The 14,698-nt window shown below is 48.0% G+C and overlaps 1 long non-coding RNA gene across 1 annotated transcript in view; it reads left to right on the top strand.

The window, feature by feature from the left end:
- The first annotated feature begins 3,338 nt into the window (after positions 1-3,338).
- LOC134947447 (uncharacterized) overlaps positions 3,339-14,698 on the top strand; it is a 56,189-nt gene continuing 44,829 nt past the window's right edge. The window contains exon 1 of the long non-coding RNA XR_010182556.1: positions 3,339-3,777. This is a non-coding gene — a long non-coding RNA (uncharacterized LOC134947447). The remainder of the gene's footprint in view (positions 3,778-14,698) is intronic.

A 14,698-nucleotide genomic window follows, 5' to 3' on the forward strand; every position in this document is an offset into this window, starting at 1 on the left:
CATAGGAAGGAGCGGGGCTCCGAGAATCAACGCCATCTGAAGATGGCATTGATTCCTGCAAGCAAACCCCAAAACTTTCAATTTGCTAGGCAGCCCCATCAGACCCCTTATAATGAATGGGAACGTTACATAAAACATGCCGAAACTAATGTTGCCATCATCACTAACGGGCCACTAACTAATCATCATCACTAACGGGCCCATTAGCGATGATGATAGGCCCCCTATACACTGTATAGCATTGCTGATGGAAATGGTGGTAACGCTGTAATATTTTACAGTTTCCAAGTCCCCACGATAGTATTATTCGAATAAAGCATTTTATTTTTAAAACATGTTATTATTGAACATATCACAAATGTACAGAGTACAATTGGTAATAAGGAACAGAATATCCACATACTGTACAGACGAGAAGGATAAAATATCATAGATATGCAGATAATCCACACGTATTACACAGAGCAAACCGTACCGTAAAGCACTATAGACTAACAGCAACGTATTCTAGTAATACAAAAAAAAGAAGAAATGTTTTACCAATAATAACGATACCTGGCAAATACTAAGAAAAAGAAGGTAAAAATAAAGGTGAGGGGGATGAGGGGGGGTAACTTAGTTCTCCAATGGGGCAGCCTCAAATCTACACATAAGACAGAATAAGGTATTTTCTATGTATAGAATTATTAAAATATTTTTCTTTCAATTATTTAATAATTTTATATTATATTATATATATATATATATATATATATATACACAACACTGGGACCCCGGCACTCCGGGCTGACGCAAAATCCTGCTCTGGTGCCTTCCCTTCAGGGCCTGAAGCTTCTGGACAGCATATAATACCTTGGAGAGGGCGGCACTCAAAGACTTGATAAGCAGATGTGAATAGAAAAACCCCGCAGGGCAACCTTTATTGTGACGTTTCGGGGACTAGCCCCTTCCTCAGTTGTCTGAGGAAGGGGCTAGTCCCCGAAACGTCACAATAAAGGTTGCCCTGCTGGGTTTTTCTATTCACATCTGCTTATCAAGTCTTTGAGTGCCGCCCTCTCCAAGGTATTATATATATATATATATATATATATATATATATTATAAAGGTTGAGTATCCCTTATCCAAAATGCTTGGGACCAGAAGTATTTTGGATATTGGATTTTTCCGTATTTTGGAATAATTGCATACCATAACGAGATATCATGGCGATGGGACCTAAATCTAAGCACAGAATGCATTTATGTTTCATATACACCTTATACACAGCCTGAAGGTCATTTAATATAATATTTTTAATAATTTTTTGTATAAAACAAAGCCATCAGAAAACAAAGGTTTCACTATCTCACTCTCACTCAAAAAATTCTGTATTTCGGAATATTTGAATATTGGATACTCAACCTGTATATATATATATATATATATATATACAGTACACACACGTTTCCACATAATCCTTTTTGCGCCATATGGTGCGATTCCCAGACTATCGTTCTTATATCTGAATTTAGCGTCTAATTTGCATTGTAGCTGCATCCAAAGTAATTTATAGGGGTATATTCAATTGAAGTCTGAAGCTGCCATCTGTCGGAAAGACGTCAGTTTTTGACTTTTTTAGGTCAGAAGCCTATTCAATATACCCCAAAATGATCCGACAAGTCGATACCCCATAGTGTCCTGGTGACTTAAAATTTGTCATTGTGTTGCATCAGTGATGCGTGTAAGACGCCTATTCAGTGCAATACTGTGTGGCGGGACGCACAACGCGGGCTCAGTTGCAAAGTGTGTGGTGTGCCAATAAGAGCTATTTGCTGCAATTAGAGGACAGGTGTGTGCGGGCGCATCTGTATGTTAACTTATGTTTTTTTGGAACATTGGGCCTAATTCAGACTTCATTGTTCCTCTGTGAATTTGCAGAGGTTTACAATCGGATAGTCGCCGCCCGGACAGAGTGATAATCTGCCCGTGCAAGTCTGCGTACACAGTGCGAAAAGCTTTGCAAACGCCGGACAGCTGTAAATCCATCCGCAACTCACTCACCACCGAATGATTATTCCAGTCTGTGTGTAGCCCAGGACCTACTCCTACAGTGCGATACAAACAGGCTCATTGGGCCGGAGCTGATGTCACACACACGCCTTGAATACGCTTGGGAACGCCTGCGTCTTTCCTGACACTCCCAGAAATCGTCCAGTTACCCCCCACAAACGCCCGCTTCCTGTCAGTCAGCCTGCGTTCGCCTAGCCATCAAAAAAGACGTGGTTTCTTTTGCAGTTTGACCTCGCTCCTGCGCATTACGATCCGTACAATTGCGCAGTCGATCGATAATCGGGCCACCTTGCGAATTCGCACAACAGCATTCAGGTCTGAATTAGGCCCACCGTCCCATCTCCTATATAATAGCCCAGATCTGTGACTTTGTGATTCAGTTGCTAACGCTGGGCGGAGTCACAACAGTGGGCGGAGTTAGTCAAATGAGTCACAAATCTGGCCAAATCTACAGGAGACTAGGAGCAGAAGCAGATAGTATGGGCATGGCACAGGCAGGGGTGCATACCTCCCAGCTTTTTGCAGGAGCTTTCTTCAGACAGAAGGAGGGACACACACTCGGCGAAAAGGGGGCGTGGCTTCATGGGAGGGCCCCGTTTTCGTCAATGAGGGGGCATGCCCAGTGCTCTGTGAGCTGCTGGCATGCCCCCAGGGGCTGATTATGAGTCCGGGGGGGCCAGGGCACTTGAGACAGGGGAGCCCTATCTCATTGCTGTGCCTGCTGTGGGTTGGGGGCGTAGCCTAATCGCGGGACGCGAGGCCACGCCCCCTTACGCAAATTCCGGTAAAAAAAATAATAATGGAATTTTGGCCCCTCAGCTAGGGGTAAATCCAGAGGAGGTGGTCGCTCCCGCCTACACACCCGCACAGGCAGAAGAAAGCAGGGAGACCGCTGCCTCCCTGCAACACCACAGACCTGCCAACACGCAGCAGCGTGTGCTGACAGCAGGGGCGTCGGAATAGGGGGGGCAAGGGGGCAGCTTGCCCCCCCCAAATATGACAGAGGCGCAGGGGAGCCGGCGCTGCTCGCTCAGCAAGGGCATACAAAGCAGGGAGGCGCTCTCCCTGCTTTGCTACCCTGCTGCTGCGCCTGTCAAACTGGATGACAACTAGTGGCAGCGCTGGCCCCGTGTAGCGCCGCTCACTCCCCCAGTGTGCGGCCTCTGCCCACACACTGCTATGCTGCTGCCGCCGACTTCCCCTGCTGCCGCGACGTTTTGGGGGCGTGGCCTAATCGCGGGAGGCGTGGCCACGCCCCTTTATGGAAAAAGTGGTGGTGGTGGGGGAATCTGTGCAGTGCCTGACCCCTGACTGAGTCCCCAGCCCTGGCTCAGCCCCTCAGCCAGGGTCAATTCGAGGGGGGGAATGTGATCAGTGTGATCACCCCCCCACCTATACAGGAAAAGGCAGGGGCTGAGAAAGAACAGCAGCCTATCTGCCTGACTGCAGCACAGCACACTGCAGCATGTGCTGTGCTGCCAACATGAGAGCTTGTGCTGCTGCCCAGTAAGGAGGGAGAGGGGTGGGAGTGCAGTGCACCAGGGCCCCCGGCAGACCCCTCTATCAGTCCCAGGTCTGGGTAATTAGTACCTGCTTCACCCCCCCCTCCTCTCGCTGTCACTGACGACATAGGATGGAGCCGCTGCTGCTGGAGTAACGGAGCCTGCGAGACACCGGAGGCGGAGAAGAGAGCGGAGAGTCAGCGCCTGAGCCGGGACCTCCTGCAGGTACTGGGGCCGCACTGTGGAGGGAACGAGGGCTGTACTTGGCATAGGGGGTTATTCAGAGATGAAAGCAGATTGCTGCATACGCAGCCAGATCTGCATTCATCCCTGCACATGCTGAGGGCCGCCCAGCACAGGGCAAGGCCGCCTCCCGATGCATCCGCAATTAGATTGCGGACACATCTGATCTAAGGTTGTGTTGGCTAGCTGCGCTGTCAGGCGGTCAGCAGACTTTTTTATTGGGGGAGCATCTGTGTGTGACGTCATGCAGCCGCCCCAAAAATGGTCCCGGCCTGCCCCCGTTTTTCCGTCACCACCCTGCCTTAATCCCGCTACGCTGTCACCTGTCACTCACATTGTGGTTGCATCCATCGGAGAAGCGACCACAATGTGTATGGCCTCACGCCCACTGCGCATGCGCAGTTTGCTGCCACCAACAAACTGCGCTGCGGGCCGCTTTTGCGGCGGGGTCTGAATGACCCCTATAATGTGTATAATGGGCTGTACCTGGCAAATGTGTATAATGGGCTCTGGCTGGATAACGTGTATAAGGGACTCTACCTGGCATAAGTGTATAAGCAGCTCTACCTGGCATAACATGTATAAGGTGCTCTATTGTGGCGTAACGTGTATAAGAAGCTTTTAATCTGGCATAACTTGTATAAGTGGCTCTCCTGTGTGGTGTAACGTGTATAAGGGTACTACTGTGCAGTGTAATGTGAATAACGGAAACTTCTGTGCGGTGTAATGTGACTAACGGACACTACTGTACAGGGTAATGTGAATTGGTACTATTATTTGGCTCTATTTCTCTTACGTCCTAGAGGATGCTAGGGACTCCGTAAGGACCATGGGGATAGACGGGCTCCGCAGGAGACATGGGCACTTTAAGAAAGACTTTAGGTATGGGTGTGCACTGGCTCCTCCCTCTATGCCCCTCCTCCAGACCTCAGTTTACTACTGTGCCCAGAGGAGACTGGGTGCATTACAGGGAGCTCTCCTGAGTTTCCTGAAGGAAAGTATTTTTGTTAGGTTTTTTATTTTCAGGGAGCCTGCTGGCAACAGACTCCCTGCATCGAGGGACTGAGGGGAGAGAAACAGACCTACTTTAATGTTAGGCTCTGTTTCTTAGGCTACTGGTCACCATTAGCTCCAGAGGGATCGGTACGCAGGTCTCACCCTCGCCGCCCGTCCCAGAGCCGCGCGGCCGTCCTCCTCGCAGAGCCGGAAGATAGAAGCCGGGTGAGTATGAGAAGAAAGAAGACTTCAGAGGCGGCAGAAGACTTCAGATCTTCACTGAGGTAACGCACAGCAGTAACGCTGTGCGCCATTGCTCCCATACACAACACACACGGCAGTCACTGTAAGGGTGCAGGGCGCAGGGGGGGGCGCCCTGGGCAGCAATAAACCTCGTTTTATGGCAAAAGTATATATATACAGCTGGGCACTGTATATATAAAGAGCCCCAGCCAGGTTTTTTAGATATTTGAGCGGGACAGAAGCCCGCCGCCGAGGGGGCGGGGCTTCTTCCTCAGCACTCACCAGCGCCATTTTCTCCACAGCACAGCGCAGAGAGCAAGCTCCCCGGACTCTGCCCTGCTTATCCACGGTGAAAGAGGGTTTTAAAGAAGTGGGGGGAGGCACATATTTGGCGCAAAATACATACAGCGCTATCTAGGTAAACATATTGTGTGTGTTTTTTCCTGGGTCATATAGCGCTGGGTGTGTGCTGGCATACTCTCTCTCTGTCTCTCCAAAGGGCCTTGTGGGGGAACTGTCTTCAGATAAGAGGATTCCCTGAGTGTGTGGTGTGTCGGTACGCGTGTGTCGACATGTCTGAGGTAGAAGGCTTTCCTAGGGGGGAGGAGGAGGAGGAGGAAATGAATGTGGTGTCTCCGTCGACAACGCCGACACCTGACTGGATGGATATGTGGAATGTTTTAAGTGCTAATGTAAATTTATTGCACAAGAGATTAGACAAAGCGGAAGCTAGGGATCAGCCAGGGAGTCAACCCATGTCTGTCCCTATGTCGCAGGGACCTTCGGGGTCTCAAAAGCGCCCACTATCCCAAATAGTAGACACAAATACCGACACGGATTCTGACTCCAGTGTCGACTACGATGATGCAAAGTTACAGCCAAAAGTGGCTAAATGTATTCGATATATGATTATTGCAATAAAAGATGTTTTGCATATCACAGAGGAACCCCCTGTCCCTAACACGGTACACATGTATAAGGGAAAGAAACCTGAGGTAACCTTTCCTCCCTCACATTAGCTGAACGAGTTATGTGAAAAAGATTGGGAATCTCCAGACAAAAAACTGCAGATTCCCAAAAGGATTTTTATGGTGAATCCTTTCCCGCCAACGGACAGGATACGGTGGGAATCCTCCCCTAGGGTGGACAAAGCGTTTACACGCTTATCCAAAAAGGTAGCGCTGCCATCCCAAGATACGGCTACTCTCAGGGATCCTGCTGATCGCAAGCAGGAGGTTATCTTGAAGTCCATTTACACACATTCGGGTACCTTACTCAGACCGGCTATTGCATCGGCTTGGGTGTGTAGCGCTGTAGCAGCGTGGACAGATACCTTATCAGCGGAGATTGAAACCCTGGATAAGGATACCATCTTATTGACCCTAGGACATATAAAAGATGCTGTCTTATATATGAGAGATGCTCAAAGAGACATTGGTCTACTGGGTTCTAGAATCAACGCTATGTCGATTTCTGCTAGATGAGTCCTATGGACCTGGCAATGGACAGGTGATGCCGACTCAAAGAGGCATATGGAGGTTTTACCTTACAAGGGTGAGGAATTGTTTGGGGAAGGTCTCTCGGACCTGGTCTCCACAGCTACAGCTGGTAAATCAAATGTTTTGCCTTATATTCCTTCACAGCCTAAGAAAGCACCACATTATCAAATGCAGTCCTTTCGGTCACAAAGAAACAACAGAGTACGAGGTTCGTCCTTTCTTACCAGAGGTAAGGGCTGAGGGAAAAAGCTGCACAACACAGCTAGTTTCCAGGAACAGAAGTCCTCCCCGGCCTCTACAAAATCCACCGCATGACGCTGGGGCTCCGCTAAGGGAGTCCGCCCCAGTGGGGGCACGTCTTCGAATTTTCAGCCACATCTGGGTTCACTCACAGGTGGATCCCTGGGCAATAGAAATTGTCACCGCCGGCTGTCTTTCCTTCACAGTTGCATTACTGGGAGGAGGCGTGGCTATGGTCCCGGGATGTACCAGCCTGGCCACGCCTCCTCCCAGTAATGCATCTGTGAAGGAGAGACAGCCGGCGGCGGCTAGGACACAACGAAGATAGGAGGACACAGCACCCTGCGGTAGCAGGCTGTTTTTAAAGGAGATGCCGCCCGCGTGGATCTGCCGGTAAGCTCTCATCCACAAAGCTCTCATCCGCACATCGGTGGGGGGCTAAAAAGGTAGAGGAGACCGGCACCAGGGGGCGCCAAAATAATTTTTTTCTACGCCCCCCCCAACCTAAAAACATTCCAGCGCCCCTGGCTGACAGTAGCACAATGCTGCCGTTGTTGCTGGCAGGACGGGGGGGGGGGGGGGGGGTTGGGGCTTCTGAGCTGGGACAGAGCTACTCGAGCCGGGGGCCCCCTAAAACTGTGGGGCCAACGGTACGTACCCCCTGCCCCCCCCCCCCCTTAATCCGGCTCTGCTGCTGGAACCCCCCCTTAATCCATACCCCCTGATGCCCCCTCTCCCTCTGTCTCCACTATTCACCGCTGCTCTGCTAAGCAGAACAGCGAGTACAGGAGCTTTCCAACTGACCCCCCCGATACCGCGGGACACTGCGACCCGCGGGTGGGACAGCGGGACAGACCCAAAAAAGTGGGACTGTCCCGCGAAAATCGGGACATTTGGGAGGTATGGGGGTGTGTGAGGGGGTATGCCGTACAGACAGACGGGCACCGGCTCACTGTGTGCTTGACCCCCCCCCCCCTCTCTGGCGCGGAGGAGCGTCACTTTCTGGCACACTCCACGCTTCTTAGCTGCAGTTTTGTGGGGCACCTGCCGCTGTGCAGGTTCCGTACTGCCTCTGTTATCTCCAGCCCTGGCAACCCCACCGCTAGCTGCAGCGCTGCCACCCACAGTGAGGTGCGCCCAGCTCCTTCACACACTTTAGCCGACGGGTAACGCTGCAGAAGTCCGAGCTGCTTGCAGGCTCCGACCCCCTCCTCCCTCCAGCCGCAGCATCTCCTGGGGGCTAACCAGTCACTCCCAGTCTCCCCTTACCACAGTGCCCGGCAGCTGCGCGAGGTCTGCGGTGTGTGACTGAGGAGGGGGGGAGGGATGCGGACGGGCAGAGGAAGCAGGACTCCAGCCTAAGAGAGTCAGCCATGCCAAGTCTCCACCAGCAGCAGATCCCAACAGGTTGGAGTGGAACAGCAGCAGCCAGAAGCAGTGACTCCGGTAAGACACATTTGTCTGTCACCACTGTTTTGTCCCTAATACCAATCTCTCCCGTGCCCTGTGTTCTGTCATGTCCCTGTCACCCCTGGCCTTGCCCTGCCACCCTTATCCTGGCCCTGTCACCCTTATCCTGGCCCTGTCACCCTTATGCTGGCCCTGTCACCCTTATGCTGGCCCCGTTACCCTTATGCTGGCCCTGTTACCCCTATCCTGGCCCTGTTACCCCTGTGCTTGCCCTGTCAACCCTATACTGGCCCTGTCACCCCTGTCCTGTTCCTGCCACCCCTACCCTGGCCTGTCACCCCTATCCTGTCCCTGTCATTTCTGTCCTGGCCCCGTCGCCCCTGTCCTGGCCCCGTCACCCCTTTTCTGACCCTGTCACCCCTGTCCTGGCCCCGTCAACCCTGTTCTGACCCTGTCACCCCTGTCCTGGCCCTGTTACTGCATACCCTCCAACTACCTTTTTGGCAAGTACAGTACCCGCAGCGCCTCCAGACCTCGCCCCAATGCACCACACCTCCCCATCCACCCCTCCCCCACACGCTGTGCCTCCAGACCCCCTACACCACCCGCGGCTCCCACTCCTCCGCCCCTTCACCACCCACAGCACCTCCAGGCCCCCTCCACCATCCACCCCCTTTATGTCTCCCCCCACACCTGCCCCCCTCCACCCGCAGCATCTGCAGACACCCTCCTCCATTCGTGGTCCCCCCCTCACCAACCCCTCCCCCACCAATGGCACCACCGCACCTGCCCCTCCACCACCAGCAGCACCTCCGGACCGCCTTCCCTATGCGCCGCACCTCCCGTACCTGCCCCTCCCCTACCCATGGCGCCTGCGGACCCCTACCCCACCCCCCGGCACCCTTCCCATCCCACAGCACCTCCGGAACCCTTCACCCATCCACAACATCCCCACACCTGCCCCTTTCCCACCCAAGGCACCCCTGCCCCTCCCCCCACCTGCAGTGCCTCCGGACCCCTCCCCAATCTGCATCCCCCACTCCTCTGCCCCTCCCCCACCCGCAGCACCTCCCGACTCTTCCCCATCCGGGCCCCACCCCCACTTCTGCCCCCCATCCACCTGCAGCATCTACAGACACCATCCGCAGTCCCCCTCGCACCCGCTACATTCTGTACATCGTGGCCTGCAGGTGCTGTTCACGCCGTCGCAAGGGGCTGCGCCTCCTTCACCATCGCACGCCCTTTCATTGTGCAATATTTAACCACTAACAAAGGAATGCAGGTAATACTTTATATAATACAAATATTGAACCCCAGAAAGGCATGCAAGGGTTAAGCCCCTTGCGACGGTGTGAAGAGCGCCCGTAGGGCGCGATGAAGCACCTAGTGTATACATAAACGTCTATATGACTCCTCAAGTGAGTGTTTATAGTTATTTGTGGGTTATTCTTTGTCCTCACAGGTTTTTCTTCTTCTGCATTTCAGAAGCTGGAATTATAGTGCCGGTTCTGCATTCACTTCAGCGGCAATTTCCATGGTGTACGTTTGGACAATGCGATTGAGGCCTAATGACAGACCCCCTAAGTCTCGTGTTATCGATCCCTTTTATCCCATTATCTTCCTCTCTCTCCTGCTCCTTCAGCCCCTCGTTCTACCTCTCCCTTCTCTCCATCACCAGCCCCCCCTCCCTCCGCGCCATCATCTCCCCCCCACTTTGCCTTCTCTTTAACAGAATCTACAGCAAGCTTAAATGAGGCACTTAAACTCCGGTGTTTAAATCCCTCTTATTATCTTAACCATTTAAGAGTGAAATCTCCATGTAATTTCAATTTAAACTCATTACTACCAGCTGCATTTACTAACCCCTCCGCCCCTCCGCCGCAATAAGGAGAAGCCATTTTACAGAGCGCTGGTAAGCCATCTGTACGGGCAGAGCCGGGGACGCCGACACATTTACACACGCAGCGCTGACATAACTCACAAGTGCCTTTTATTTGAACACATTTAAAATGTTCCTTTAATGGAGAGTGCGGTTGCACAGATAATGAATCCTTAGTGTTTCGTGGACACTTTCGCTGGCTGAGCAAATAATACGCTTTGACAATAGGCCGACGAATTGACATGGATATAATTTGAGGTAATTTCCTGCTCGTTTTGCCTAGGCTCTAATGACAGGGATCTGACAGAGCGGGATTTGAAGCTTGTCAGGAGACGGGAGAGAATTTAGCCTGAGTTGGCTGTAACTAGCCCAGGCAAGCGTGGGGCCATGGGAGGACGGGCGTTGTTCCTTCAGCCGCTGATGGGCATTCTCTGTGCCAGGAAGAGCCAGGCTCGTCCTTTAAGTCTCTACTAATAACCGAGATGCCGTTATTAAACCGTATTTTTCTCTCTCTCTGTGATAATCACCTCAGTGGTCCACATGTGTACACAAATCAATTTAAAGATGATGAAGATTATATGTCTGAGCCATGTAAATTGGCTCGCCATGCTTTGGCGCTTTATTTTTTTATCCTTAATATATTACATAGCTTGATACCGTGACATTCTTGCACTCGAATAAAAAATAACACATCTTATTTTTGCTTCAGGCTTAGGGCTAGGCGGCTGGGGATATAGCATCACAGGACAAAATGGCTGGCTAGGAGAATGTTGACATTTGCACACACTACAAGATGGCTGCTCGGCGGACTATTTGGAACTCAGCCAACTATTGCAGATTGGTAATTAGAATGAGATTTTTTTTATCAAAAAGGATTGATACAACTTTAGGAAAGGGAATACACGTTGTTATTATTATTAGGCTGAAATAATCTAGTAGTTAGAGCAATAGGACTTGCTGTGCTATGCCCTACACGTGAAAGGAGTTACTCCCAGCGATAGGTAGATCCTGTGTGGGGGGAGGGGGGTTGTTTATTACTGTCCTACTCTTTTAAATCCGATTCCTCTCATTGAAATCAAAAGGGCTATTGCCATGCTTCCCAAAGGAAACATATATACATATATCTATCTGTCTATCTATCTATCTATCTATCTATCTATCTATCTATCTATCTATCTGTGAAACCCTCACTAACTGACTCATCACTAATTCTCTTACTTCCCGATATGTTAGGAAGATGAAATGTAACATATGTATTCTTCAGGTGGGAAATAGGAAAAATATGTAATTAGAATTTTGATAAACCCCCCCCTAAGGGGATGAAAAGGGGGTGACATAATGACATCATTACCGATGCGTAACTTGCGTTGTGTGAACGATAACGCCCAAACCGACAATCGGATCAAAATTTGGATTGCACCTCCAGTGTGTAGAATTTAATAAACTACAGGTGGTCCTGTCACTTTTTACCGTATCTGCTGCGGGTGCTGCGCGGGTAACGCCAAGAACCATGGATTAATATTTACTTACATGAAAACGTCTCAAATTTACATCTCTATAGATTTACCAACCCGTGCAAATCAGAAACTCCCGTGTGAAGAACGGTTAGAACGTATTTTTTTCATACGAGTATTCAAGCATAACTAACATAGATAGACAGACAAATGGACCCCGTGTCCTGGCATGTCTGCAATAATAAATACCCCCAAAAATATATACCGGATCGCTAAAATATGAGGGTATATAGTTATTTTTTTCAGGGGAGTGAATTACTATGGGGGTGGGGATGACATTAGCGATGAGACAGCCCCACGCCCCAAACAAAACCTCCCCAAAGTAGAAAAGCATGATATAAGACAGATAGATGGATAATAGGTATAATAGATAGATAATTAGATTGATAGATAATATATATGATAGATAGATAGATAGATAGATAGATAGATAGATAGATAGATAGATATTAACAGTTTCTTATATAGTGCAGCATATTCTGTTGCGCTTTAGAACAACAGTAATAGAACAAAACTGGGTAAAAACAGACCAACATAGAGGTAGGAAGCCCTGCTCGCAAGCTTACAATCTATAGGATAGATAGATAGATAGATAGATAGATAGATAGATAGATAGATAGATAGATAGATAGATAGATAGATAGATAGATAGATAGATAATATGTATGTATGATAGATAGATAGATAGATAGATAGATAGATAGATAGATAGATAGATAGATAGATAGATAGATAGATAGATAGTATTATGTATGATAGTTAGATAGATATAGAGAAATAATAGGTATGATAGATAGATGATAGATAGATAGATAGATAGATATATAGATAGATAGATAGATAGATAGATAGATGACAGATAAATAGATGATAGATAGATAGATAGATAGATAGATAGATAGATAGATAGATAGATAATATGTATGTATGATAGATAGATAGATAGATAGATAGATAGATAGATAGATAGATAGATAGATAGTATTATGTATGATAGTTAGATAGATATAGATAAATAATAGGTACGATAGATGATAGATAGATAGATAGATAGATAGATAGATAGATAGATAGATAGATAGATAGATAGATAGATAGATGACAGATAAATAGATGATAGATAGATAGATAGATAGATAGATAATATGTATGTAAGATAGATAGATAGATAGATAGATAGATAATAGGTATGATAGATAGATAGATAGATAGATAGATAGATAGATAGATATGATAGATAGATAGATAGATAGATAGATAGATAGATAGATAGATAGATAGATAGAAGATAGATAGATAGATAGATAGATAATAGGTATGATAGATAGACAGATAATAGGTATAATAGATAGATAGATAGATAGATAGATAGATAATAGGTTAGATAGATAGATAGATAGATAGATAGATAGATAGATAGATAGATAGATAGATAGATAGATAGATAATAGGTATGATAGATAGATAGATAGATAGATAGATAGATAGATAGATAGATAGATAGATAGATAGATAATAGGTATGATAGATAGATGATAGATAGATAGATAGATAATAGGTATGATAGATAGATAATAGGTATGATAGATAGATAGATAGATAGATAGATAGATAATAGGTATGATAGATAGATGATAGATAGATAGATAGATAGATAATAGGTATGATAGATAGATAATAGGTATGATAGATAGATAGATAGATAGATAGGTAATAGGTATGATAGATAGATAGATAGATAGATAGATAGATAGATAGATAGATAGATAGATAGATAGATAGACAGACAGATGCCTTAGCTGGTGTAAAAGCGCCCTGATTACTGATCTGCATTGCATGGAATAAACCCTTCCCTGTCTTAGCCGACACTTCGGAGGACCCTACTTCTGTCCAACGCTGCATCCTAAACGCACTTACATAATTTGTCTGATAAGTGTCTGCGCATTTGAAGGGTCAATGATCAGGGACAAGAGCTCTGCGCGTATTTTTTTCCACTTCCGCTGGTTCCTGGCTCAATGCGCTGACAGATTAATTCACTTCTTACCTCCCCTCCCATCATAAAAGTAATACAATGTAACACAAGATCACACCGTAAAATGGTGCCTTTAATCTCGCTCTCCACTTTATGTCTCAACCGCTCAAGTCACAAGTGGAACAGTTCAGTGCAATTAGTGACCTTAGAAGCTGTTAAAGCAACATCACTTTCCCCAAAAAACAGGAGAGTGAGACAGAGGCGGCTGCAATACAAATACACCAGAACAATCTCTCTGTAGGAGAGTGGAAAGGAAAAAGCTTTTTTGGCGGAGAGAGGGGCTCCGTCGGGGAGATGTACCATATGCAGAAAGATGTCTGTGTCTTGCAGAGCTGAACTTTTATAGACGGGCTGATGCATTAAACCTCATCTAATACATCCTAATGCTATATGGGGGTCATTCCGAGTTGTTCGCTAGCAGATTTCGTTCGCTGCGCTGCGTTCAGGCAAAGAAACGGCATTTCTGCACATGCGTATGCGGCGCAATGTGCACGTGCGTCGTACTATTACAACGAAAAATAGCGAAGTTTTTCAGTCGCACTGCTGGCCGCAGAGTGATTGACATGAAGTGGGCGTTTCTGGGTGTCAACTGACAGTTTTCAGGGAGTGTTTGAAAAAACGCAGGCGTGCCAGGAAAAATGCAGGCGTGGCTGGGCGAACGCAGGGCGTGTTTGTGACGTCAAGACAGGAACTGAACAGTCTGAAGTGATCGCAAGCTAGGAGTAGGTCTGAAGCTACTCTGAAACTGCACAATATTTTTTGTAGCCGCTCTGCGATCCTTTCGTTCGCACTTCTACTAAGCTAAGATACACTCCCAGAGGGCGGCGGCCTAGCGTTTGCACGGCTGCTAAAAACTGCTAGCGAGCGATCAACTCGGAATGAGGGCCTATGTTCCCAGAGAAATAGGTTTAGGACACTTAGGGGTCCATTTATCAATGAATGATAAAACTCGCTGTGAGTGATAAAACTCGTTGCATATGATAAATGGCGCTTCAGCCAATCAGCTCCCAATTGTCATTTTTTAAACACATGGCAGTTGTGAGCTGATTGGCTGGAGCACCATTTATCATACGCATTTTCTCTATCGTCC

The sequence above is a fragment of the Pseudophryne corroboree genome, chromosome 8, assembly GCF_028390025.1.
Source record: "Pseudophryne corroboree isolate aPseCor3 chromosome 8, aPseCor3.hap2, whole genome shotgun sequence".
Classification (NCBI taxonomy): Eukaryota; Metazoa; Chordata; class Amphibia; order Anura; family Myobatrachidae; genus Pseudophryne; species Pseudophryne corroboree.